This window comes from Mus pahari, chromosome 4, assembly GCF_900095145.1.
Source record: "Mus pahari chromosome 4, PAHARI_EIJ_v1.1, whole genome shotgun sequence".
NCBI classification, from domain to species: Eukaryota; Metazoa; Chordata; class Mammalia; order Rodentia; family Muridae; genus Mus; species Mus pahari.
In genome coordinates, this window is record NC_034593.1 from 51,990,075 (window position 1) to 52,018,059 (window position 27,985).

At 42.2% G+C, this 27,985-nt stretch overlaps 1 protein-coding gene across 10 annotated transcripts in view; it reads left to right on the forward strand.

Moving 5' to 3' along the window:
• Med12l (mediator complex subunit 12L) overlaps positions 1 to 27,985 on the forward strand; it is a 299,671-nt gene that overhangs the window by 124,732 nt on the left and 146,954 nt on the right. The gene's annotated exons all lie outside the window — the stretch shown is intronic.

Here is a 27,985-nt window from a genome sequence, read left to right on the forward strand (position 1 = left end):
AGAGGAACCCAGCCTGCAGGGGGATGGATTGTTCCCATGTCTAGCCATGACCTTTTGTGTGAAGCTGTAGTAATAATAGCTACAGTGTTCTCTGTTTGGACGCATTTTAAGGTTTTGATTCACATAGTTTTATCTAGCTAAGGTTTTTTTTTTGTTGTTGTTTTGTTTTGTTTTGTTTTCCTTGTTTTGTTTTGTTTTCTGGAAAACTGAACATTTATCTGAGAGTAAAGTGCACCTGTGTGCTTCTGCTGTAGTGGGAGGCATACGTGTGGGTGTCCACAGGAGCCTTGCCCTGTACTGGCAGTGCAGCAGCAGATGGGCAGAGAGTGGTTCAAAGGATGCCAGCCACCTCTGTGGGGACACACATGCCCTGTCCTTGCGGTGGATACGATGCTAATTGTGCCCAGTCTGCACCAACCTTTAGTGGTGCGTAGGGACTTCTGACCTTTCTCCAGTTCATCAGCACAACTCCGGTCAGATTTTGGACAGCCCTATCTCCATCTTGGTTTGCTAACTGACCTGTTTCTGAGTGTTTAACAAATTGTTCCTATGGATTTTTTTGCTCTCCGGTTGTACTCTGGATTAACACAATACCACGTCATCTCTCTGTACCAGTGTGCCCAGGTTCCTCCATGTGCTTAGGCCTACTTTGAGTGCTTCCTCCCAGCATTGGACCTGGCATACTTCTTTTGGTCTTTCTTAGAGTTCTCATATATCTTATTTTTTTGTCTCATCATTTTCCCCTCCCGCCTACCTCTGTCTTACCGAAGCAAAAGTAAAAGTTCCTCAAACTCTCTTGTATCTCCTAGGCAACCATCAAACTGGTCTTCTAGCACTCTTTGCAGATGCATTTAGAAAATAGTTCCTGTGTGCTGTCTTCACTTCCCTTCTACCTTGTAATCTATTTTCCAGTGTGACTTCTTGGAAACTGCGCAAGTCCATCCCTACTACCCATTGCTCAGCCTACTAGTTATTTTTAAAAGATTCAAAAAGGCAGTATTTATTTTTTTAGTCGTGAAAATGCACACAAATGTTCTGTCTTGACCTGTTCTCTTTTCTGAAATGACCTTGTTGTGAATATCAGGCTCACGTGGGCTTCCTTTGGGAGCTCCGCAGCCTCAGAGCTTTTGGTCCTTGTGTCTTTGTACTCCTGGACAAAGAAGTTAGGTGTGTGCCCCACACTTGGCCTTTGGGTTTTAAATAGTGTCTCTCAGAGCTGAGCCCGAATACCTCATCCTACCCAAGCCTCTCCAGTGCTGGGATTACAGGTTTAAGCCACCACACTCAGTCTCTCCACCACTTCTAAGGGTTCAGTGACATATGTGTTACCTCATTGTCACAAAACCATTACCACCATTATTCTCAGAAATCTGTTCATCTTGCAAAACACAATCACAATTACAAAACCATCTCTTAGTCTCTGGAAACTGCCACCCTGCTTCCTGTCCACGTGGATTTGACTTCAGCAGGTACTTTAGAGGTGTGGAATCACTTAGCCCTTTGGTGGCTGGCTTACTTCACTTAGTGTATTACGATTTTGGTTCCTAACATGCTGAAGCATGTAGCAGAATCACATTTCTTTTTTAGGCTGGATAACTGTGCCTCGTGTGCAGGCCGTGTGCGCACCCACTATGGAGAGCTTTGTGCTTTCCATAGATACGTGGTCATTTATTCCTTTTGACTCCTGTGCATCCATCCTGAGGCCATGAGAGGATACAAGTACTGAAGATCCAGGTTTAAGGGCTTTTACGCACAGTAACCTCCCCTTAGTAGTGGTTTAAATATTAAATGGGAAATTCTATAAATAAGTCATTCATATGTGGGATTGATATCGTTCTCAGTGTATCACCTTAAAAGTGAAGTGCTTAATCTCACCCCGTGAGCAAACACAAAAAAGCATCGAGACAAAGTGTATCTTTTAAACAACACTGAGATAATGCCAGGACTCTAAGAAGCTTGCCTTCAGTTGGTTCTAAGTATCTCCTGTCTGTAGAAGTGCCACCTCCGGCCACATCTTGGACACACCTTGGAAGAAGTTTCCCTGTCTCTTACCTCAACACACAGAGTAACTCTGCCTTCACAACCACATCAAGACGAAGCCGCTGCTTATCTCTGCCTCCGCCTAGCCACCAGCTGACATTTCCTCACCACCTTCTGAGCACTGGCTACTTCAGGGGCCTTGGGTGCTACCACAGCTCGAGACCACAACTGCTGTTTGTTGCTTTCTCCTACCTAGATCTTGAACTGTGAGGGCAGGCTCAGTCTGTTAGTTAGGCTTTGATCTCTGTTGGTTACCAGATTTTTTTTTTTTTTTAATGCATGGAATTGGAAGAATATAAATGTTTAAGACATTCATTTTTCTCTTCCACGTTACTTAGTATATGCGTTTTGTAAGTGACACTTCTGCAAGTTTCTCTTTCCTGTTACTGTAATATGTATTTGTGAAAGCCACAATGAGACTGGATATGATCACTTATTTCTGAAGTCTGGTGACCTACAGCATAAAACGTAACTATTTAAAATAAATAATACTTGTGTGAATTGCAGTGGCAGCTTTGCTCACATGACACCCACTAACTACTAGAATGTGACAGACAGGTAGAAATCCTTGAGTAGGATACATATATATTCATTAAGACAAGGAGCTTGGAGTGTGTGGCTCCAACTTGGTTTGCTTTTACTGGATTAGCATAGAGCCGCATTGCAGGAAGAGGCCAGCCACAAGTGAACATGCACGGAGGAAAGTGGGCGTTGAGAATTCCTGTTCATGATTGTTTTATATTTTGTAAACTGAAAGGAGAACTGATAGGGTGTGAGAGCAGAATTTATTTATTCATCTGAACCTCATTAAAGCTCAAAGCTCTGTATCTAAGGAATTTCACTGACCCGGGACAGGACATGAGCTCTGTCTAGTGAGATAATGCTATTATCTGGGATTGAAGATCCAGGATCTAATAAAATAGGCTGGCTTATGTGAGGAGACATGAGGGCGTCCCTCCTTCAACATTACCACATGACCTGGCACCAACAGATGCTGGGCATGAGATGTATGCAGCCTGGAGGGGAGGGGTTGGGCCTGACTGCTAGAGAATACATTTCTACATACTAACTTGGGGTGCAACTCTTATTTCTGTGTCTGACTTGATGCAATCTGTATATTATATTTAGCCATCACTGCACTAACTCCCATCCCAATAGACTCCCTTTCCACCCCCACAATAGAGTACAGAAGCCATATCATGAAGTATGCATTTTATGTGGGTTAGGCTATACCTCACTTCCAAACACACCATGCATCCTACTGCTTCTGGTCTTGTACCTTCACCTAAAAAAGGTCTTTTCCTCGCCTGTCGAAGTCTTTCGTATCCTTAAACCCTAGCTCAGCCTCTTCGCTTTAATAGAGTATTCTCTTACCTTCCTACTAAGAGTGGGGAAAGAAGGGGTGGCCTCCCCTTATATTCTAATAGAGATGCCCTTTGTGTCCCAGATGGTAATGGTAGTCTCTGTTGGTTTAGAGGAAAGGGAGATCTCCCACTGGTTCCTTCTCAATCTGACTCATGAAGTCCTTTGGCCAGTCTGGTCAGGAGGAGGAACACCACCCACAGGCTGTTCAGAGTGTCTTCCTGACCTTGGATCACTGTCCTTTGCTTATCAATCTGCGGACCTGGAACCCTAAGACTCTAGCTGAAAAAAGAAATCATTCAGTTACAAGAAAGTAACTGACATTTAACCATGGATGATGTCACGCTTCTCCCAGCTGAAGATGTTTTGATCCTTATTTCCTTTTTTGCTTTCTTTTAGTGGATTTTAAAAAGCTGAACCGAGCCATACATTAAGATCCTTTAAGAAGCCAAGTAGTTTGATAAAAATTCGAAATGAAAATAGCAGACCATACTCTCCTCCATCCTCGATAGCCAGCTCTGTTTCAGTTCTAGCTAGCAACCTAGCTAAAGTACTAGCTATATAATTATCGTTTGAGGCTCCGTGTGGTTTATATTGACCGTTTTTTACTCTCTGTTACTCTAGACAGTTACACCCACTATTTTCAGAGAAGTTGGTATCCTTTGTATGCACTGCCAGGGCAGGGTGCCTCCTGTCTGTGGCTGAGCCTCTCTGCTTGACTTCTAAGCATTCCCATTTCCCAGTTGTCTTCAGTGAGCAGATAAGTCCTGTCTGATGATTATTGAGATGGTGTCTTAGTCAGGGTTTCTATTCCTGCACAAACATCATGACCGAGAAGCAGTTGGGGAGGAAAGGGTTTATTCAGCTTACACTTCCACATTGCTGTTCATCACCAAGGAAGTCAGGACTAGAACTCAAGCAGGTCAGGAAGCAGGAGCTGATGCAGAGGCCATGGAGGGATGTTCTTTACTGACTTGCTTCCCCTGGCTTGCTCAGCCTGCTCTCTTATAGAACCCAAGACTACCAGCCCAGAGATGGCACCACCCACAAGGGGACCTCCCCCCTTGATCTCAAATTGAGAAAATGCCTTACAGCTGGATCTTGTGGAGGCATTTCCCCAACTGAAGCTCCTTTCTCTGTGATAACAACTCCAGCTGTGTCAAGTTGACACAAAATTAGCGAGTGCAGATGGCGTCCCCTCCCTCTTCCTGATTGCCACTTCCCATTTCATTTAGTTAAGGTATGTAAATATAGGACAGTTTTGAGTGTATTTGAGCATATTTGAAATCGTAGGTGTTCCAAAATAAATAACACTTTTTGACAAAACCACAGTGAATGACTTCATGGGATGACTGCCTTCTGAAGAGTCTCAATCCAGACGCCACTTTCACTGAGTATGCTGTGTAAAACTACCTTCATGTTATGTGGGTAATATGTATGAAACGTAATTTTGGATTTGGAATTGGGTTCCTGAGTTTCTCATTACATAGATATAAATGTTATAAATTCTGAAATACCTAAAATTCAAAAAGCACATCTAGTCCAAAGATGAGAGATACTTAGCATATATGTAAAATGTTAACGCTTATGTTTTAATATTGTATTTCAGCTATAAGTATTTAATCCAGTTCATTTACACACACAGACACACACACACACACACACACACACACACACACACACATCATTGGATCAGGGCTTTTTAGTGTTACATCTCAACAGAAACTTGTGTTGACAAATCCTCATGGTAAATCATCTTCTCTATTTTCCTGCAGAAACCTTGTAGTTGCCTGATCTTTGGTAGTTTGCTTTTAGCCGTTTGTAATCACTGTGGCTTTGTAAAGTCTTCCACATGCCATGGGGGTGCTTCCAAACTACCTTTTTCATCCTTCCCTTCCTGTGTGGAACTTGTCTGCTGCCGACATCCCGTTTGGATTCAAAGGTTGACCCAAGTCCCGAGAGGAATATGTGCCTTTTGTGCTCCTTTTCCAAATCTCTTTCCTTTTGTAAAACAGTGCTGCTCCCTCCTTACGGTTGCTGGGACGTTCACAGGAAGCATGTTGCCCTGTCTTAATAAAGTGTCTGGCTGAAATAGCTGATCTGTAAAAGCCAGGGCTTTCTATAATACTATGGGCCATTACAGTTTTCCTGGCATAATACTGTTTCCTTGCTGAAATGTGTGGGACTGTAGTATCTATGCAGTAGGAGAGACCCTGCCAGACAGCTTTCTCCCCCATGGACCAGGGGAGGAAGCGATACTTGAATCTTTCACTTTTTTTTTTTTTTTTTCAAAAATCAGGGATCACTCACGGGGTCCATGTGCAAAGTCTTTGTGGCTTGTGAGGGGCTTAGGGTAAATCACTTGGTGTTCTGTTGGAGACAGAAGAATATAAAGAGGAAGCTCAAAGCATGGGCGCCTCTAACAAGTGTCCGGTGAGAAAAGTGGGCACGGAGATGCTCACATTTTCCATCAGTTTTCTCAGAACCATTTGAAGTGGTTGTTAAGAGATATGGCCCAGGAGGCGAGCATCTCCCCCTTCTCTGTTGCTCTTCATCTCCAGCTTCAGTGTGAGCCCCCTTGTGTTCCTGCCAGTTGGCTTGCTGAAGTTTAAACACTCACAGGATCTTGCTCTTGCATACTGATTTTTTTTTAGGCAGTTGAAGCATTTGTTGACGTGTAGTCTTAGTGATCTGAGAAGAAACATGTTTGTGTGGTTAGGACCACAGGTTCCAGAATAAGTTTATTTTACTTAGAATGCTCTCTTGGTGACACGGAGTGGTGTGTGCTTGAGAGCACTACTTAACTCCTCTGTGCTTCAGTTCTTTATAGATGACCCCTTATACAAAAGTCGTGATGGTAGCCACTTCAGGACATCATTGTGAGGAACATTGTGAGTGTTTCGCAGGTAGAAGAGCAAAATTGTGTTGCCCTTCCTCAGTATAGATTACCATGTGATGAAAGAGATGCGTTTCGGGGTCGCCTACCATGTCTAAGAGGTAATGAACAATTCCCTTAAGAAAGCATGGCTTTGAAATGGCAATTAAATGTAATGTTTGTGGCTCAACACAACACTGCTTTTCAGGGTAGTGCTTAGACCGCCTTCTGTTTATGTATCAGTTCACAACCTTCCTCTCATTTCCTTTAAGCATATGTATATGTACACACACATACCTATTGAATTAAATTTCAGTTTTCCTGACATGAAGCTCTATTTTTTTTTTAAATAGTATCCATTTCTCTGCCTCTTCCATCTCTCTCTTTCCTTGCGTATGTGCGTGTGTACATGTTCCAGTGTGCATGTGGAGGTCAGAGGACATCTTTGTGGAGTTAGTTTTTCCTTTTACCTTTCCCTGAGCTCCAGGGATCGAGTTCAAGTCATCAGTCTTATTTAGCCATTGCTCTACCCTCTGAGCCATCCCACTGGCCCATGAAGCTCTGTTTTTGATGTGCCTAGAGAGCTAAGGTACAACTTGGGCATCCTAGCATTTCACTCTTTGTCCTTGGGTCGCTCTGGTGTATTTACAGGCTACTTTATGTAACTCACTCCTTCTGAATCAAAAGGCACAAAACTTCTTAAAGCCACCATGAGATGAATCATAAAGATCTCCAAGTAAGATAGGAGCAAGGTTTCCAAACCCTCAGCCTGTTACTTTCAGGGTGCTTTGGGAGGGTGCTTTGGGGAGTGGATTCTCGGAGTGGGTGGATGGATAGAGATGGCGGGATGCTGTGGAGATGTTCAGGGGCTCTGCTGTGCTTTCATTGTGATGAAGAATTCAGGATCTTTTCTCTTAATGTTTCATTTCCTCGACCGTTTCCTGCAGCATTCTAAAGTGTGCTTAAGACAGTGTATGGAGTGGATACACATGTGTCTACATGTGTGCCTGTAGACTAGGTGAGCACATTTGTTTTGAGGAAACACTCCCAGCCTTTTTAAAATTGTAGTCTTAGACAAAAGACCCATAGATGAAGTAACTGAGCTTATACCTTCTACTGAGGATGCTCCCTGCTTGCTGCCCCAAGTATTATTGTGATTCTCGGAGGCTATGGAAAATAGTTTGAAGCTGTGTTTGTTCTGAAAATTCCATTGTTTTAGAATGAGAGCAGCATGTTGGTCCCAGCTGTGGCCTCGCAGAGGTCTTGGTAACTCAGAGGCACTGACTGATGTTTAGAAACTGAGATGCTGATGGTAAAGACGAGGATTAGATTGCTTAGTTAGAAACTGCATAAGTTCAGTAGAACAGACGTTTGAATACATCCTTTCTTCTTCTGCTTTGAGAAACCCCTTCCTCATGACTGATGTGCTGTGGGGTCTTCAAGTCTCTGGTCTGTGATTAAGAGCTTGGAATGTCCCTCTCTATTGCTGTTCCCTGACTGTGCAGTCTAAGATGCTGGTAGGGTCAGAAGCTGTTGTAGGCCTGCATATTTAAAGCTGAATAAGCATGGATTCTGGGCCACCTGGTGATTTGACATGGAGTGATGTGTTGAAGCACATGTCTTGTATCTCTTTTGTGATGTTTGAAATTCATGTCTCTGGTGTGTTCAGAAGTTCCTGGAAAGAATCACACTTTAGCTGAACCTTTGGACTCAGCAGCACTTCACTGATTGCGGGGAGTCTAATAACAGTTTATCTTGGACTATCTCGAGCCCCTTATTAGAGATTCCTTGCCTACCTCTGTGTTTGACTAACATCATTGTAACTATTGGGTGTAACCCTTTGGGATTTATTTACAGACCACTAACTCTACTAACCAAGGCTAAGAACGTCATCAGATAGTATCCATGTAGAGAATTCCCTGCTTTGCCATCACCTGCTTGTCTGATGTTTTCACATGTGTATAAGTGTCTTGATTTATGACTTTCTTTATTCTTTAACTAAGAAAAGCTTCATTAAACTGCTGCCATATTTGACATATAATTTAGAACAACTGGAATCTATGTACCTGGGTCATGGTGACTCACACTTGATTAGAGACTGCTGTTCTCTTTGCAGTGAAGCTGTAGTTGTATGTTGATGCTGTGACAGACTTCAGGCATGTCTGAGATTGACTTGTGTTGGAGGGAAGCTACTGGCTCAGCTCTGTGTGTGCATGTGTGAGCTGGACAGACATGGGGGTCAGTGAATGCAACCACTAGAATCCTGGCGTTTGAAAAAAAATTACTTCAGTGTTACTTGATTATTTTTGATTTTCCTAAGTGATGCATATATGCACCTTAAACACTTATGCATATGATTATTGTATAATTTTATTATTAGTATTAAATACATTTATTAAAATGGTTTTAAGAGCATTTAGCACTTGGCCTTTTAAATATACAAAGAAGAAGGAGTGTTAGTAAATGGGCTGAGATTCACCCAGCATGGTGCTGTTTCCACTCTGACTGTGTCTGTTTGCCCTGCTGTGGACTTCAGTGGCTGTGAGCACAGCATCTGACTTTCTGTTAGAAGCAGAAGCTTCCTTTGAGCCAGGCGTAGATTTTCTTTGTGCCTTTAAGATTTAAGGAGGACCTTTCTGCTGTGCTATATGGATTGAAATGAAGGGAAAATATCCATCCACCCAAGGCCTCACCAATCAAAAACAGTAGAGTGAGTTTATACCAGGGACACTTGGGAGTGTGAAACCCTAGAAGTGCACTGGTCTCCTTGGCAAACCAGGGGACATGCCTGCGCCAGGATGAGTAGACTGGAGAGTTGGAATCGGATCCATGGAAACTAAAATATTTTGAAAGCCCAGTGTTTCACTGATGCCTAGTTGAACTTGAAGGCAGTTCTGAGCTGTCTCCTCTTACGTAGTGAGTGCTGGTGTAATCCAGTGTTGACATGTACCGGGAACCACTTTGCTGAAAACGTTTGAAGTATAAATACTCTGTTGGATTCTTTTATCTACTACTTGAAAAGTCCATGACATTTCCAAAAAGATATCTGGGTCTACAGTGGTTACCCCACATTTCTTCCTCCACCCTGTTCTGTTGTGGTTCCTCTTCCTTTGTGGCACTTCAGACTGTGGGTCTCCTCTGAGCTTTGCTTTCTCTAGATTTTAGGTCTTAATTCTGATGTTTTGGAAACAAATCCCAGCTTTGCTGTGTGATAAACACATTCATTATAATATATAAGTGAGATCTATAAGCTCTGTAAAGTGTGTGTGTGCGCGTGCATGTATATGTGTGCATGTGTGTGTGTACCAGATGTGTTGATAACACTTTGCATTTTATCGGTCGAGCACAGCCTTCGGCTCACTTCCCCGTATGGGTTGGCCTGGGATGGTCCCGGGTGGGCGTAAGGTCCCAAGTCTATTGCTGGGTATGAGTAGTTCAGGCTTTCTTTGTGAAAGTGGAGAAAGGAGCCTGAGGAAATTGTTTGACTGATGCTGTGAGAACACATTACAAGCTTATTATCACTGTTCATTTCCTTTGACCCTGTGTCCTTGCTGTGAGAACACATCACAAGCTTATTATCACTGTTGTTTTCTTTGACCCTAGGTCTAACGCGTTTTTAGAGCCTGTTTTGAATGACATCTTCCAAAGCACTCAGTATGTACCAGTAGGAACATTAGGGCTTAATCCTTAAAAAGTGATTAACTTTTTTCTTTGTCTTGTAAAATGACTATTTTTTTTTTCTCTAAAGTGTCATTGTTGCTGTAATAAACTAAGTTACTTGCACCCAGCATCTATGGCCACTATTTGTACTCCTCCCCAGGGCTTTGTGGGAGCAGATGGTGGGTGGTTGGGGGTGGGGGTGGAGGGGAGAAAAGCCCTGTGTGAGCGTCAGCATGATCAAGGAGGAATCCAATATGTTTGCATGGTGGGAGTGGGTGCAGAGTAGATCAGCAGCAGGCCTGGGCCTCTAGGACAGACAGACAGACAGACAGACAGCTCAGTGCCCTGTAGTGAGTCACCTGCAGTTGTGTTCATTCCAATGGGATGAGCCTGTGGAACTACCCAAACAATGAGAACATTAGAATCCTTTCAACTTGCCCAAATTTCTGGGCAGCTGCTTGAGTTTGAACTGTGTGACACTATATTTCTAGTGCTGGAAATTTATAAGCATCTTGAACCAGCAGAAAATAAACAAATGTGGTGCTCACAGTTCATCATCCTAACAAGGGCTGACAAAATATCCACTGCTTTTAAATAGTATTCCTTTGTGAAGTTATTCTGGACTTCGGCTCTTGAGTTAACAGCAGCGTGGGTCATATCAATTTTGCCAACTCTCACAGCCTTAAAAGTCCATCATTAGTTGGATTTCCTTAGATCTGTTTCTTAGAACATTTAAGAACATTTAAGTGGGACTTTTAATGCTTCCTTTAATGGTGTTTGAAAGAAAGAATCCAAGAGCAACTTGGTTTAACATAGCCTGTGAGCAAGAGCTCATTTCTTAGGGATTAATACAGTACAGAAGTTAAGGGTTGGCATTGCTGGGCTCCAGCACTCACTCCATCCCTGCTCCTCAGCAGAGTCACTGGGGAAAGTTCTCTATGCATCAGTAAACTGGCAGAAAAATCCCTGTATCCCATGGGGTTGTGGAAAGAATTCAGAGAGGTAATACCCACACAGCAGTGTTGATGTTAGTGTGTCCAGCTGTCAGTAAGCAGAGTTTAAACAGAAAACCATGGACCCAGCGGAGTCTCTTGCATTCTCCTAACCCACCCTCTGGATGACTTTCTCTGTGAGGTTTAGGAGCTCTCCCATTTTATTTTACCGATGTCAGTCGAAGAATCCAGGTGGAGCCAGTCCTTTACGAGTGCTTTTCGCTTTCTTCTTCCAAGGCTGGACTTTGATTTTTGTCCATACACAAGGGCCATGATCTGCTCCCTTATTTAGAAATTATTTGTTTGATGTGCTTCAAAGAGTCTGTGCTCACACAGTGTCAAATTTAAGTCATCATTGGATGGATGTCCTGTCCTAAGAAGTGGACTCTGTACCAAGCAAAGCATTAGCAACCGATGCACTTTGTCAGCTAAGGAAAAGGCGTTTTTTGAAGACTTCTCATGGTCTAGGAAGTTTAAACGGAAACTTGGTAGTTGGCTTATGATTGCACAAAGTATCCTCCTCTCAGCCGAGCCCCGGCCAGCGTAGAGGGTTTTCATCTAGGAAGTGGATATAATCCATGTGTTTCCAATAAAACTGTTCCTGCTTAGGTTGTGCGTAATTTCTGCAAACCTTCCTTCAGGTATAGCAAAGAAAACAGCCTTCTAGTTTTCCTTCTGGTTTCCCATCTCTCTCTGGGGCTCTGATTGACTTACGGTTGTTGGATGAAATCCAGGTCTCAGAGCCAGCCTACATGGCTCTGTACGACTGATGCTCCTACTCCCACGTTCTCCTCACACTATCTGTATCCTTTATCCAGACTGTCTCTGCCTCCCTTTCTGGTGCTGTGTCCTTCCCCTGACCTCCCACCAAGGATGTCACCATGCCTTGGAAATTCTCCTGTACTTTTCCTGTCTGCTTGCCTCATCTCAGAGCTCTCTGTTCTGGTCTGCATGTCGAATTCCTAGCAGTCTCCATTGACTTCTCATTCACACGGTTCCTACACTGTCTCCTGCCCCCAGCCCGCTTGTTCAGTTCAGAATGGCTACTGGGGTGTGGAGTCAGATTTTTCTAGGAGGAAATGCAGAGTCCCCTGTAAGGAAGAAAGGAAGGAGGGAGGGACATGCCCGAGGGCAGGGCAGGCCAACTGGCAGTTCCTGGAGGAGAGAGTTGGGAAGTTACCCTGTCTGAAGGAAAAGAACTCAGAAGTGGCACTTCAGAACTGCAGAGAGCTGCTGACATCTGTAAGTTCTTAGCTTGTTGGGGACAATCATTCTACTGGGTCCCTTATATGTTCACTGTCATCAGTTTTCCTCCCAGTTCATGGTTCAGGCTGGTGGGCTTCAGATTTACAGCAGAGTTTTCTCTTTTAAGGAGAGACGTTACTTTTTCCATTATGGAGGTCTGCAACCTTTCCTACATCTGCTCTCTGCATCTTCTCACACTTCTGACCCCCATTCTTTGCATGACAGCAGGCTGTTATCACAAACCAGGTTCTGACCTAGTGATATTCAAATGTCCCAAATGGTCCACCTTGGGAGGCCCTTGGCCGATTTATGCTTTCCTTCTCCTCTCAGAGCTATTCTTGTTGTTGTTAGCTGTTTGTTTATTGGAGTCGTTTATCCAGGATCATGGTGATAATTGGACCACTGTCAAAGAGTAATACCTAACACAGTGCTCAGAATGAATGAAGAAGGGTGGTGGAGGAGTGAAAGGCTTCTAGACTAAGATGCTTGATGCTATGGTTTTGAGACTGAGTTTGAATCCCCAGGAGAGTTGTAAAAGACAGCTCTGTGATCCCTTTGCCTCTGTGGGGAGGTAGGAAGTGGAAGTGGAAGAATCCCTGGATGTTCAAAGGTCATTTAACCTGGCATACACAGTGGGAAAAGTACAAAAAGACCCATTCTCAAGCAAGATGGAGCACCAGAGATTGTCCTCTGATCTCCACATGCTAGTTTTGGCATGTGCCATTCTGCATTTACACACATGCTGTATGGCATACTTGCCCATGTCTGTGTATATTCTCTCAAAATGAAAAAAGTTAGAGAAACTGAGTCTATTTTTTTCAAAGGCAGATTTGTGTGAATCTCTAAGATTTTTCCAGGAAGCAGAAATCCCAGGGAACTGATACCATACCATTCAGCACACTACCTGTTTATTTAAGACCACGGCTCATGGGAAAACCTAGCTGTCCTGAAATGTAATGCACAGAGCAGACTGGCTTCCTATTCATAGTGACCCTCTGCTTCCGCTGCCTTAGTCCTCCAGTGAAAGGCTCTGGCCACTAAGCCTTGCCTAGCACCTACCTGCTGTTACTTGTTTCTTTTTCTTACATCCTAAAACACTTTTGAGACTTCATTGGTATCTTTTTAAGGGTACACTTGTAGGCCCTTCCCACGCATATAGCCTATGTTCCTTCAGATCAGTGGTAATGTTTCTGTAGAGTATATATACTCAAGAATTCTCTCCTTGGATCAGGAAGCATAAAGCTGGCTAGTATGAGACAAGCTTGAGGGTGTTCTAAACAGTGCTCCAGGGGAACCATGGGAATGGCCTCACCAGGAACACTTCTGATTTGGTATGTCTTATATACAGGTGTAGTTCTCCTGACAGATGAAAATAAGTTGGAATACCTCCAACTTGAAGTGTATATGCCATTTTCAGGGGCCCAGGAACAGCCATGGAACCATCTCTTGTGGCCCTAGGAATTAAAGGTGGCAGAAAAGACAAAGGAGGCTTTGACTGTGTTTTGACTTCACTTCACTGCAGGAGCATCTAAGCCCAAGGCACCTGGACAGGATGCACAGGTGTGCTTTGATATAATTCCAAGTTCCTGCCCTCAGTTTAGCACCTCTTTTCACCCCAGTGCTTTTCTTTGTGGTACAGTATCGCTATAGGAAACGTATTCTAATGATGGTTCTATACCCTGTTTTATAAGGGCCCACTGATTTTCTGTTAATAAGAATTTTCTTCATAGCCTCAGTTTTTTAGTTTTCAAAATATTCTATTGAAATAAAAACAAGAGCATTGGAGATGCAGCTCCCTTTTAGAGTATATGTTTAGCATGTACAGGGTCCTGGCTTTGGTTCCCAGCAGCTGCTATACCCTCACAACACACAAAGACAACGTGAAGCTAGCTGATCCCTGTCATTGAATGTACCCTGAAGTCTCCAAGAAGAGAAACTTTGGGTTAACACATATAGGTATATCTGTATGTATACATGTATGTTCAATCTACATATGTATATATATATGTATATATAATACAAAGCACATTGAAAACAATTTTTTGAATGAGTGAGTAAACTTATCATCAAACACAATTCAAACACAATGCTGGAAGGGCGTTCTAGCAATAGGAACAAAGCTTTGGTACTTGGTTCAGGGAAACAAGGCCAACTACAGTCTCTTCTGGAGTGTTTACAACATGATTCAGGACGATATAGGGCACATAGATTTCCTTGATAGTTAGTATTAATGAATTATTCTTATACTGGGGTAGCTCACTCAAGTACATTTCTTGCATGGAAGCTTATATTGTTTAAAAACAAATTATTTTGACTGAAATGATTAAATACTTCATAAAACATATGTGACTGAAAATAATAACCATTTTTTTCTTCTTTTACACATTTTGCCCTTTGACTTTGAAAAGGATTTCCCATTGTATGTAAAGAAAGGCATAAAAATAGCTTCAATGAAGGAAATGCTGATAGTTGGAATACTCGAGAACAGAAAATCAAACGCCTTACTCCAGTCTTTCTTTTAAATGGACAGGCTCAGGCTCATAGGATACAGTTCCATCCTATCTTCCATCCTTCTTCATGAGCAGTTTACTTGAAGCTTTCTTGAAGAAATGTTAGTTCAGAGAGCTATTGAAAACAGCCGCCTCGTTTACACACAAGTTCGTGGGCCTTTGCTCTCTAGTGTTTCCCATAACAGCTTCCCATGCAGTGCAAGAAGCCAAACTCCAAATTGGGATGAGACGTGAACCCTGCTAAATAAGCTCGGTACCAGGAAGCAGCTGTCAAAATACAGCTCTGGAGAGCAGTGCTCTCTCTCTCTCTCTCTCTCTCTCTCTCTCTCTCTCTCTCTCTCTCTCTCTCTCTGTGTGTGTGTGTGTGTGTGTGTGTGTGTGTTCTAGTACTCTACTAAATACATCATCGTTTCCAAAACCCAGTGAAGTAGAGATGAATACTGCCCTCTTATAAGGCCTCCACCTTCACAGTAAATCTCGAGGAAATGACTCGAAATGTTCTAATTTAACACGTTCTGTGAATAATGATATCTTTACCCGAATAGCAGAAACGACTCTTTTTATGTTCTAAGTTGATAATTTTCAAGACCATCTAAACCCCATGAAAGACGATCGATGGCTCAGGCTACAGAGAACATGTCTTCTGAGACAGATCTTCAAACTAGTAAAGTGTTGATCAGAGCTGCGATGTTCTCTGTGCTGTGGAGCCTAATTCATACAAAAGAACTCAGTCCACACCAGTGACACAACAGTTATTCTAATGTGTGTTTAAAGAGGAAAACAGCTTGAAAGCAAACCTGACCATTTTCTGTAATTGACTTAAACTGCTGACTGTATACAGGCAGGGACTTTGTCTTCCCAGTCTTCAGAGAAGCACATCCTAGGGCGGAGCCAGCATGGCTCTCATTGTAGAGAGATGCTCCTAGGTTGGTTACCTTGTTGGTTTACGTAGACTAGGCTAAGCTAGACTTAGAGATCTGTTCCCTGCTGCTTCCCAAGTGGTAGAATTAACGGTGTACATCACCATGCCTGGCTAAAATGTGTGTGTGCCCTTTTTATTAGTGGGTGTGTTTGTGTGTGCATGTGAGTGAGTATGTTCCTGAAGAGTGTGTTAAATCCCCCAGAGTTGGAGTTACTTGCAGGATGTGTTATAAATCCCCCGGAGTTGGAGTACCTTGCAAGAGTGATTCTCTTGGCATGTATGCTGAGAATGGCATGTATGCTGAGAATGTGGGTCCTCTGTGAGAGCAGCATGCTGGTTAACTGCAGTGTCATCTCTCTAAGCCTTCATCCTGTGTTTGGCTTCTGTGCTCTCTGTACAGGTTGTCACTGACGCCGAGCACGAACCCTTCTAGAGACTGTTTTCCATCAGAAAATACAGTTTTCTGACCTACAGGGTACTTATAAATCAGTTATCTCTTATAAAGCAATTTTTTTTTTTTGCAGATGGTTATAAGCAAACTAATTCAAGATACATTGTATACTTAATGTAAAACTGGAACAGCAATGCTTCTTGGGAAAAACAGAATATCTTTCCAAATGTGGATAGTTGATTTCTTAGGATGCAAAATAATCTTATGATAGAAGAAAAAGGTACCATTGTGCCTTATTACAATTTAGACTTTTGCATTCCATTAGACACTACTGCCAGGCCTTCCTGCCTGCTGCCATGCCCCCAGCATGATGGTGGAACTGGAACTGTAAGCCCCAAGTTAAACCTTTTCTTTTTATAAGTTGCCTTGGTCCGGTGTTGTATCATAGCAGCAGAAAGGAAACTAATGCTATCTATATCTCTGGTAAAAAAAATAAATTAAGGTATTTATAGGACCTTCCTCACCAAGTTTATTGAGAACACAAGAGTTCAGATGAGAAACTAAGGAAACAATTCACAAGCTTTGTTTGACCCAGGAGCAAGAGATAGAGTATTCTTAAGGGGAGATGGAGATTAAAATTGCAGTAGCCAATCTGGATGTGGCACACTTGCCTAGAATGCCAGCTCTTGGGAGGAAGAGAAAGAAGGGAGTGTTCCAGGCCAGTGTTAGCTAGATTCTAAGTCTGAGGCATGCCCTCAGAGTTAAAACCCTACCTTTTAAAAAAAAAAAGTTTATAAAAAACACAACTACTACTACAAAAAAGACATGAACAGTAGTTCTTAACCCTCAGAATTTTTCCCCAAGTTCCCTGTAAAAACCTTACAATACTATGCATTGACAAGTCAAATGAGTATTAATAATGTATATCTAGTTACGAGTATAAAATAGGGTATCTACTTTGTGACTTGTAATCAAGTTAAGCACAACCATATAGCCTAGTAATTTTACTCTTTTTCTTTACCCAAGAGAAATGAAAGTGAATCCTATCTTTACAAAGAATGATGACAGTGACTGTAAAACCTTTGCCCAGGTATCCCCAACCGGGGAGCAAGCCACATGCCCATCAATAGGTGAAAAGGGGGAAATAAATTGTGACATGCTAGCAGAAATGAACACCACTCAGGGCCCTATACGTGTCAGTAAACTGATTAAATCTCAATATGTAAAAATAAGCGAAAGAATTCAGGCATGGGGGCATAGGTATTGTGTGGTAACAAGGAAATGCAGTGTGATTGCTGGCAAAACAAGCTGTAGTGAGAGAAATTGGAATGTAATGTAGGCTTATGCTAGGAAAGACCTTCATGGGAATTGTTGTGATGACCTTAATTTTCCTTTAGGCGGTACCCATACGTGCCAGGCAAAGGGTCTACAGCTCTCCAGGCCTTGTGGAATTTACTTTTTTTTTTCTTTTTTCTTTTTCTGAGACAGGGTTTCTCTGTATATCCCTGGCTGTCCTGGAACTCACTCTGTAGATCAGGCTGGTCTTGAACTCAGAAATCCACCTGCTTCGGCCTCCCAAGTGCAGGGACCACTGCCCGGATCTTGTGGAATTTTTATTCTTAATTTGGGGTAGTGATTATATAGTGACTTAACTTCATTGAATTATATATTTACCTGGTTTCTCTGGGTATATAGCTTATATCATCATTTAAATTAAGTAGGCACAAAGTCACAGGCATAAACACTTCCTCTTGCAGCAGCATGGGTGTTGGAACATTATAGACCAGATTGTTGCCTCATTTGTACATGCTATAGACATATGAAGATGATAGAGATGCTGGAGTGTGTCTATTGCCTGAGCGCTCAGAAAAAGAATGACGGGCTGTACAAAGATGTTGACTTTGGAAGGGGCAACAAGTCATTCAACATGTCAGGGGTTAGAGAGACAGTGTTACAAATCGGGTAAGCGCGTTCTGGGGTCCTCGAGGACATTGGTTGGTGCTTTGTTTGCTTACTGAGCACATCACTTCCATAGACCATATACCAGTCTATAATTTCCTGAGTCTGTGCATTATTTCCCTCCTTTGACGTAGCACTCACAGCTTGCTCCCTGCTTTGATCTCCTGTTATAATACCCTAGTGTAATATTAAGTTTTTCCAAGTTATGCCATGCGCTTTTTCATACATTGCTTTGTCAGGGAAGGTAATCTGCCTGAATTGTGATAGATGCAGAGAAAGGGTTATCTTTTATGTGTGAAATTGCAGTAAGAGCCACAGTATAGATTTTTTTGTGTTAAGAACTATAATGGGTAACTTAATTCTATACTAGGTATCCGGTAATTGTTATAATGACTCTTCTAAACAGCTGTTTAATCTACTTTTGCAAATGAATAAAACAAGTAGTCAGAAGTAACTCGATTGTATAATTTTGGCTTCTTTTGTTCTTGTAATCATCTTGGACTGCTGCACTATTTCATTGAGAAAGGAAATGATGGTGCTGGTATGCAGAGGGTGACTTCTATGTCAGGGCTAACACTGTTCAGGGACATTGTATATTAACTCATTTACTCTGCATGATACCCAGGTAAGGGATACGAGACAAGGAGTAGCATGGTGGAGATTGTATGGATCTAAGTGGTGTAGGCAGGATTTAAGGCTAGAGAATCTGATTCCAGAACGCACACCTGTATGGCTGTTGGGAAGCACTGAACACTGCCATCTCCAAGGTGGCTCAATGGGGAGGGACTTTAGCCACAACTTCAGATTGTTGTTGCCAGTTTGATATAAGACTTTCCTTCTTTCTGCCCATTGTCTGGGAAAATTAACTGTTACGAACAGAATTACTTCTCTTCAGGGACTTAAGATCTAATCTGGGTCTGAGTTCTTTTATTCATATGGCTCCTTGGTTGCTTAAAACACCCTCTCTCACTATTTGAAATATACTAAGGAACCAGACTAAACTGACAGTGTGCTACATTTGTAGGAAAGAAAATCAGTGCAGATCTGCAGTTATTCAGTAAAAGGCTTTGCCACAATATCAAAAGATTGAGCAGTAAATAGCATTGTGTGTTCAAAGTTGAAAGAACCCATTTAAAGGCTAACAAAATGGCTCAGTGGGTAAGGGTGGCTACTGCCAAACCTGTTCATTTGAATTCTATCCCTGGGGTCCACATGTTGGATGGAGAGAACCAACTACCACACTTTGTCCTTTTACCTTCATGTAGTTCATCCATACTTGCACACACACACATACACACACACACACACACACACACACACACACACACACACACACACACGGTATAAAATATAGTTTAAGAAAATTATTTGTTTTCCAGAAATAGCTCTTTCCAAGCCTGTTTTGGTTACTTACTCTATTCTTAGCTAACCAGTTTGCTTTAGTGCCACCACTGAAGAGGGTAGTTGCTGCAGTCAATCTCAGCACAGACTTGGTGATACAAGTGACAGGGGGACATCTGGCCCTAGGTTTTCACTTCTTGTGAGACCCCAACCTTTCCCTTCCTATTTTCACTTCTGTAAAGGTGGTGCTTGCAGGCAATTAGGTCCTTCGGTAGAAAGACAGTTTCAGGAAATAGAAGAAGAAGAAGATATTGAACACCAAGGCCCAAGGCCCATTTTTCTATATTTTCTTTTGGTTATTAGTAAACTGCTTGTGGACGTTGTACATCGTGGTGCGGAGCCTAGTGCGCACCACGATGTACAACGTCCACAAGCAGGAGACTACCCCATCCGGGAATCCATCCCATCATCAGCCACCAAACCCAGATACTAATGTTCATGCCACCAAGATTCTGCTGAAGGGACCCTGATATTGCGGCCTCTTGTGAGGCTATGCCAGTGCCTGGCAAACACAGAAGTGGATGCTCACAGTCAGATATTGGATGGAACACAGGGCCCCAATGGAGGAGCTAGAAAAAGTACCCAAGGAGCTGTAGCGGGGTGCAACCCTGTAGGTGCAACAACAATATGATCTAACCAGTACCCCCTGAGCTCATGTCTCTAACTGCATATATAGCAGAAGATGGCCTAATCGGCCATCATTGGGAAGAGAGGCCCCTTGATCTTGTAAATTTTATATGACCCAGCACAGGGGAAGTCCAGTGCCAAGTAGTGGAAGTGGGTGGGTAGGGGAGTAGGGGCGTGGGGGGGGTATAGGAAACTTTCGGGATAGCATTTGAAATGTAAATAAAGAAAACAATAATAATAATAAAAAAGAAGTTATATGCTCAAAGATCATTGGTATGACTATAAAGATAGTACTAAAATAAGAGCATTGGTTATATAAAAGTAAGGTTTAGTGTGACACATTAGAACGGGGTCCAGAGGACATTCTTCATGCAGAATATCTGTAGCCTCTGGAATTGTGGCTGTCACATGGTAAGGAATCAATGTGTATAGAGTGAAATTCAATTCAATTCCTTCATTACCCATAGAATGTGTGCAGGAAAAGCAAACATCCAGTCCTTGCCACATTGGGCACACCAACACAACAGCGTTTTCTGGACCAGCTTCCATATTTCTCACAGCTGATCTTTTTCTCTTTTCTCTGAAACCTTAACTTCATCCCCAGATGTTCTGTAATTAGATAGAAACCACCACCCTACTCTGCTGCTCTTATCTGAAGGATGAGCGGTCAGAGCCTGACATGTAAGATAGGGCTACAACAAGCAAATAGCAGATGGCTGACTTCTGTGGAGAGTGAAGGTCTAGCAGTTCAATTTAGGCTAGGTACAGTCAGAAGTTTTCAAAGAAAACAGAAATTGATTATTAGACACCAAACAGTGACTTCGACATTAAAAGTATAGGTGGATTGAGAAGCCCCGTGGTAAACTTGGCTTTCCTGTGAGTTGTTAGAGCCAAGTTGTTACTAGAAGGATAAGTAATTTATTTACTAGTGAGCTTCTTTTCTAGGATGCTATCTGAACCACAAGGAGGAGCCAGAAGTTTTAATAACGGGGATTTTAAAGACCTGGTTGGGGAAATTGTGTGTTGGGAGGAAGCACATCTGTTTTATTTGTTGCCTGTATGTTGCTCAATATGCTGAGAAATTACACTAGACTTTACACACTGTTGTTGATGCCAACAAGAGCTTGCTAACAGGAGCCTGATTCAGCTCTACCCTGAGAGGCTCTGCCAGAACCTGACTAATATAGACACAGATATTCACAGCCAACCACTGGACTGAGCCTGGGGACCCCGATGGAAGAGTTAGGGGAAGGAATGAAGGAGATGAAGGGGATTGCATCCCCTTAGGAAAAGCAACAATATCAACTAACCAGACCCCCACCCCCTCCTCCAGGGATCCCAGGGAATAAACCACCAATAAAAGAGTACACATGGAGGAATCCATGTCTCCATTTATATACGTAGCAGAGGGTTGCATTATTTGGCACTAATGGGAAAGAAGGCCCTTGGTCCTAAGGAGACTTGATGCCCCAGCTTAGGGGGATGGTAGAGAGGTGAGGCAGGAGTGGGTGGGTGGGTGGAGGAGTACTCTCATAGAGGCAGAAGGAGGTTTTCAGAGGGGAAACCAGAAAGGAGGACATTTAAAACGTAAATAAATGAAATAACCTATATTAAAAAAAAAGTAATACACTTGTGATGTAATTGGATTTTTAAGCTGACATGCCCAGACTCTCATGAGATGGTACTCCTTTTTTATACTCATAAGTACTATGGGTATCACAGTAGACTCACAGCTAATTTGAAATCCCAGGTAGTATGTTGTCTCTGATGAAAGCACTCAGGTTGACAATAGGTGACCAGGCACTTTGAACTAGAAAGAGAGCACTATTAACAGGTACGTGTGTTATTTGTATGATCATTCTACATTTGAAGCTCAAATTTGTACTTCAGAACTACCAGTAGGACTTGTTCAAACATAGGCTGTAGAGTTCTATCCCTAGAGTTTCTGGGTCAGTGGGTCTAGGGTCAAATATTGCACATCAAAGAAGTTCACTAGTGCGGTTCATAGGCCCATCCTTTGAGAACTTGACCTAAATCTACTTGGCACTCTTGAACTCATAATTTTCAGTTGTTGTAAATTTTATTTCTTTTTATTTCCTCTCTTCGACTAGATGGTCTTTTGGAAGCACAGAGCCCCATAGTAAAATGTGCTAGTGTCTTATATCTCCTCAGACTGGTTCGTTCTTGGTATTGTAGAGTCCGCTCATGCTGAGAGACCAAGATAACTCACTTGCTACTCACTTGAGGGAAATGCTGGAGCCTGGTTCAATGAATCTGACTCCCGAGAGAGAGTGATCAGAGATTTAGGCTTAGAGAAGCCTCAACAACTAAGTCCACTCTAAAAGCATTCACTAGAGTGAACAATGTCTTCATCCCTCTTTAATATTGTTTTCGGCAAGTTGAGTTCAGAAGCATCTTGAACCATAGGAAGTGTCTTGTCCCTTTCCTTCCTCACCCACTGTCTCATGCTAAAGACTAGTGCAGAGCTTAATTACCTCAGAGTTAATGTGGTACATGCAGAGGGTATTTGTTTTTTAAGCTTTCGTTTATTTACCGGGTACCTTAGATTGAATGAAAACCTTCTAGGCAGCCTATTAGTAGGACACATACGCGAATGTTAGTATCACTCGTAAGTGGATCTCAAATCACTAATTCCAGCATCATCAGGGAACGCCTTGTACATAACTATTAAACAAAAAGAACTGAAAATCCTGTAGAGGTATTGCCGTTAATCGCTAGGTGGGAGGACATGCTGACGACCCATGGGTTATGTGTTCTAATGATCTGTTGTATAATGGTCGTTTTCTTCATGATCCTGATCTCTATGAGACCATGGAAAGCAGGGGTGTTATCCCTCATTTACTTTATACTTTCTTTATATATTAGGCTGTTAATGACTTCACAGATATTTTCTGGATTGATGCTTTGTGGCTTTGAAAACAGACATGAGGTTTAGGGAGCTTGGTGGATCAGGTACTCGGGACGTTACTTAGCACCTAGTACTTAGTACCTTGTGGCTTAGTGTTTAACATTAACTGTTTGCCCCTTCTTACAACTACTTTGAGAGATGTTTCTCCTTACTGCTGTGTCCTCGCTATGATAATTTTTTTGAAAGTCGTCAGTGATAATTTAATGGAAAAAAAAAATCCTAAAAATACATGACTAAGGGTGGATGGAGGAGCGTGGGAGGGCATGCTGATCCATGGATGACTGGTAGATTATAAAGCAGAACAGGAAACAAGTGACGCCATCGCTGGCTAAAGCCGATAGAAATCGTTTGCAGGAGCCAGCAGCCGGCCCAGCCTCATAGCATACAGGGGATTTAGATCCTGATAGGTAGGGTCAGCTCTGTTGCCTTCAGCTAGCCGCTTAGGGCTTCAGGTCCTGCTTCCTCCGTGCTCACTTCCCACAGGCTGCCAGCTTCCCCTGACTGAAGCTCTGAGCACCTTGGTGTTTCCTCTCTTTGGGTTTAACAGGCATAACCATACATGCTGCACGTATATCTACGACTGTGAAACTATACATATGTGCTTGTATGTATTCATAAGTTCTATTAAAGTATAAGGTTTTATGTGTTTATAGAACTTAAAATGTTACTTTGATATTTCAAATTAGGATTTAGATTATTTATTCTTAAAATGTCTTTTTGATTTTGTATATTTTAAAAAAGATAAATGTGTAAGTTGTTTTTTCTTTACTTTTATTTCCTCCATAGGATTAAATTTCCTAAAACAAAACAAACAAAAACCAACCAACCAACCAAAAAAATACCTCAAAACTGAACCTCCTGAAAACTTGACAGTAAAAAAAAAAAAAAAGAAAAACAAAAAAAAAAAAAAACAAAAAAAACAAGCAGAGTATTTTAGGTGGCTTGCATGGGCTCACTGAGTGTACTGACACTAGATCCATGCTCCTCCCTATGTGTTGAATTGAAACTAGTTCAAGCATTTTAAAGAGTTTAGCTGATTATTTATAAACTAAGTAATGAATACAAATTTTTGCTATGTATAGGATATGGATATATATGGTTTTTAAGCTTCCTTAAGAACAAATGCATATTTTATTAGATGCAACTAGGATTACCTTTCCCAGCAAGACCAAGCTAAAAGCTCCTACCTGCGTAAGTACATGTTCAAACAGACACAGTTTTGTTATATGTGTATGTGTGCAGTGGCAGAAAAGGAGAAACTATTCATAATGAGAAATTTTGAAAGAAGAAATACGGCAGTGAACTTACTTTTGAGAAACCATCTCTGTGTCCTTTCACACAGTAGAAATGTCCAAGATGGACATTTGTGAAACTTTCTTTTGAATTACTACAGACACATTAAACACAGCCGGAGCCCCAAATAATCGATTATAGCACTGAAGGTTTGGACCCCCAAATTGCCATTGACAAATACTTAATGTGCCAAACAATTGCAAGTTTTAAACACAAACTGACTTTACTGGTAAAACATGAGGATTGCCCAGTGTCACCCAGCTCAGACCTGACTCTTCCATCCACACACCCAGGTTATTTCATGAGGAATTTTCTTACCTGCTTCTGTCTCCTGTGGTACACTCCTGTAGTACACTCCTGTAGTGCACATCAGACTACCCTCATGTTGGAATATGTCTCAGTGTAGGTTCCAGAGGACACTTAAGCCAAGTTCTTCCTCATCTTCAAGAAGAGAAGAAAATCAGGAACTTGACAGAAACCACGAGATAATGGGTTGGCTGGCACTGAATATGGGCAGTTAGAATGTAGTCAAGGCCTGAAAGTGGAAGCAGGGCAAGGCTAGATGTTTTGATCTGCGTGAGCGTCAGGCTGTCCTCTGCTGGTTCCTTCCGTGAGTCCTACAAATAAAAACCTGGCCAAATCTCCCTGCCCTCTCCCACCCTCATTTTTTTCTTCTCCCTACTTTTTCCTATGCTTCCTTATCACTCACAGGGATTTTTCTCTATAAACCTCACCGTTGACAGTTCAGTGCAGTAAGCCATGGGGAGCAAGAAGAACCACACGCCCTCCTAAGAGGAGGTTATCAGTGATCAAGAACAGCAGGTTCAGGAGTGCGGTGGTATCAGGGCTACCTAGGAATTTGAGTTCGCACATGGGTAGTGAATTTTGGCAAAAGGACTGTTGTTGGTCTCATTTTTCCACATATATATATATATATATATATATATATATATATATATATATATTTAATTATTGCTGGCAAGTAGCTCATAAGTATAGATGAACACATCACATGTTAAAATTTTGATACATTTGTATTATTGTTCATACTATGATTTGTATGTTAAGTTCATTCCAGCTTCTGCAGTGACAGCTTTTAAATTTCTATATCCTTCCCACTGCACTGCATACAGCAGCCTTTGTGTTCATGGCAGGACTGATTCCTGAACTCCCTTGGCGTGATAACAAAACCCACAACTCCTCTCATCATCTGGAGATTTACACTTATAGGAAGTCATTTATAAAAAGTGATATATTCATATTTAACCTATACTCATTCTTACATAAGTGCCTTAAATCATCCCTAGATTTCTCATAATACTTAACATAAATGTATAATGATATAACAGCAAGTGGTATAAAAATACGGAAATGACTCAAAGGTAACTAACATTGTTCTAAAAAGTTCTTTGTGAGGCTCTTCTATTTCCGCTCTTTTTCTTTGACTCCCCTCCTCTTCCCTTCATGCTGAGTGAAGGGAGCAGAAGAAAGAAACCCCAACAGTGGATGGGGCTACAAGAGCGAGATAACCAAGGGCTCCTGCATTTCCCATGTGCTCACTCAGGTTCTGTTGCCTAAACTATGCTCTAAGAGCTTATGTTTACAATTGATTTTTGCCTTAAAATTTTAACCTAGGTGTTTACAGTTACGTTACCTGCAGAGGAAGCACTGTTTGGATTCCCTGTACTTATTAAGCAGTAGGCAGTGTTTTGGACACTGAGAATGGAAAAGCAATCAGGACACACATATTTTTTCCTTAGGAAGTATAGGTTTTTATTTTGTGTATCATGTGCAAACCTAATCACTACACATCTATGACACCGGCATTTGTAAGGTAGTTGAGGGAAGCCCATTACTTGGCTCTGGTAGAGAAGGATAAGCGGGGGTGGGGTGGCGGGGGGTGGCGGGGAGATATCTTATAATCAGCTGCATTGGGTAAATAGACTTACGGATGCATAGAAGAAAGCGGAACTTTCTAGAGGCCAGTTACTACCAGGGGACATTGCAGAGTCTCCCAGATGTAAGCATTTTGTGATTAAAAGGGTGATTTGACATTAACAGTCTCTAGGAGGCAGCTCTCCAGACTTCCCTGGTTTATTATGTGAGACACTGCTTACTCCAGTGGTCTGATGAGCACCCACTTACGTTCTGGTACTCTTGTGCCTTCCTGACCTTCCTCTGGAGTGTTCTTCATACCTGATAGAGTAGAGTGGGGAAGGGCATTGTGTTTTCTTTGAACTGGAGTCATTCACTTTTCCCTGTCATTCTTGGAAATGTGAAACGTAAGGATTAAACCAGCATGCAGCAAAAATGAGGGCAGATCCTTAGGAGTAAGGGATTGGAGTAGAGTGCAGGCATTCTGTACATGAGGTCAGCCTCCACACAGAGCTTTCGAGTTTCCCTCTTTGCCTCCTGTTCCCTTGAGCCAGTGGAATTGAGAACACTGAGTTCTTTCTGCATCCACTACTCTAAGCTCTTAGTGTTTTATTAGCAGCCCTCTGAAGCTCTTCCATCCCTTACCCAGGTTTCACAACTCCTAGAATTAGCATTTGAATCACAGTGGAGTAGCTCCTGGAGTCTGTGTCCTGGCCTTACCTTTCTGCATGTCTGATTTTACTCACCAGAGTCCATTTTCAGTACTTGGCACACCCGTGTCTTCCTAACAGCTTGGGGGCTAGAACACCAGCCTAACTAATGCACTGAATACAGGAAGAGTATCAACTGTGAGTAGCTAGTTGATAACCTGCTACACAGTTTTGATGGGCACCATGGGACAAGGATGATAGGAAGTGCAGCACCCAGAGCTCAGAAGGAGAGGCCATATACAAGGGTTGGATCTAGGCTCAGGTACACAAACTTTTGAGAGCACTTCCTTCCTGTTGAGTCCCTTAACAGATAATACGCAAAACCACCCTAGGATGGTAGAAGAAGAACATATGAGTTCTTGCAAAAGAACTTATACATTATCTGTTTGTCTTGTGTTCTTAAGATCATGTGTGTCAAGAGAGATTGGTTCTGGAGCACTTGCTTGGAGAACCTTCCTACAAGAAGACAAGGGCTGGTCTTGTGATTTTTCTTTCTGTACCTGAGGAACTTTTCAGGGAGTAATGCCTGAATCTGCTGTCTCTACATGCTGACTCTTAGGATGGTCCTGCTTCTGCTTACCTGCTTGATGATTTTCTTGCAGCTCTCCCTAGTTCTTTCAAGGCCATGGTTAATATGTGTAATGGGCTGTTGCAATGTTCCAGGGAGGCATAACAGATTTGTTATAGTTTATATATGAAGTGTTTCCAGCAGGCTCATGTGTACCCTCTTGTGTTATAAGCTGATGGTCTTTAAAAACATTTTATACACATTTAAAATTGACATACAATTACATCGCTTCCCTCTTTCTTCCCTCACCCCCCCTGCCCTCTTCATCTAACTCCTTCCAGAACCCCCCACTCTCCAGCTGATAGCCTCTTCTCCAACTACACACAAATATATAACTATAACCAGTTGAGTCCATTTTTGTGCATAGGGTTTCAGGGCTGGTAACTTTGGATGGGACAACCAACGTTGCACAGCAACCCTGGGATAGACTAATTCCCCCTCTCTCAGTAGTCACCAGTTGCCTTATAGTTCCTTGTCAAGGGCTGTGACCCCATGAGTGTTTTTTTCCCTCCTTAAGAGTTAACATGTCTTTTGTGATTGGGTTACCTCACTAAGGATGATATCCTCCAGATACATCCATTTGCCCAAGAATTTCATAAATTCATTGTTTTTAATAGCTGAGTAGT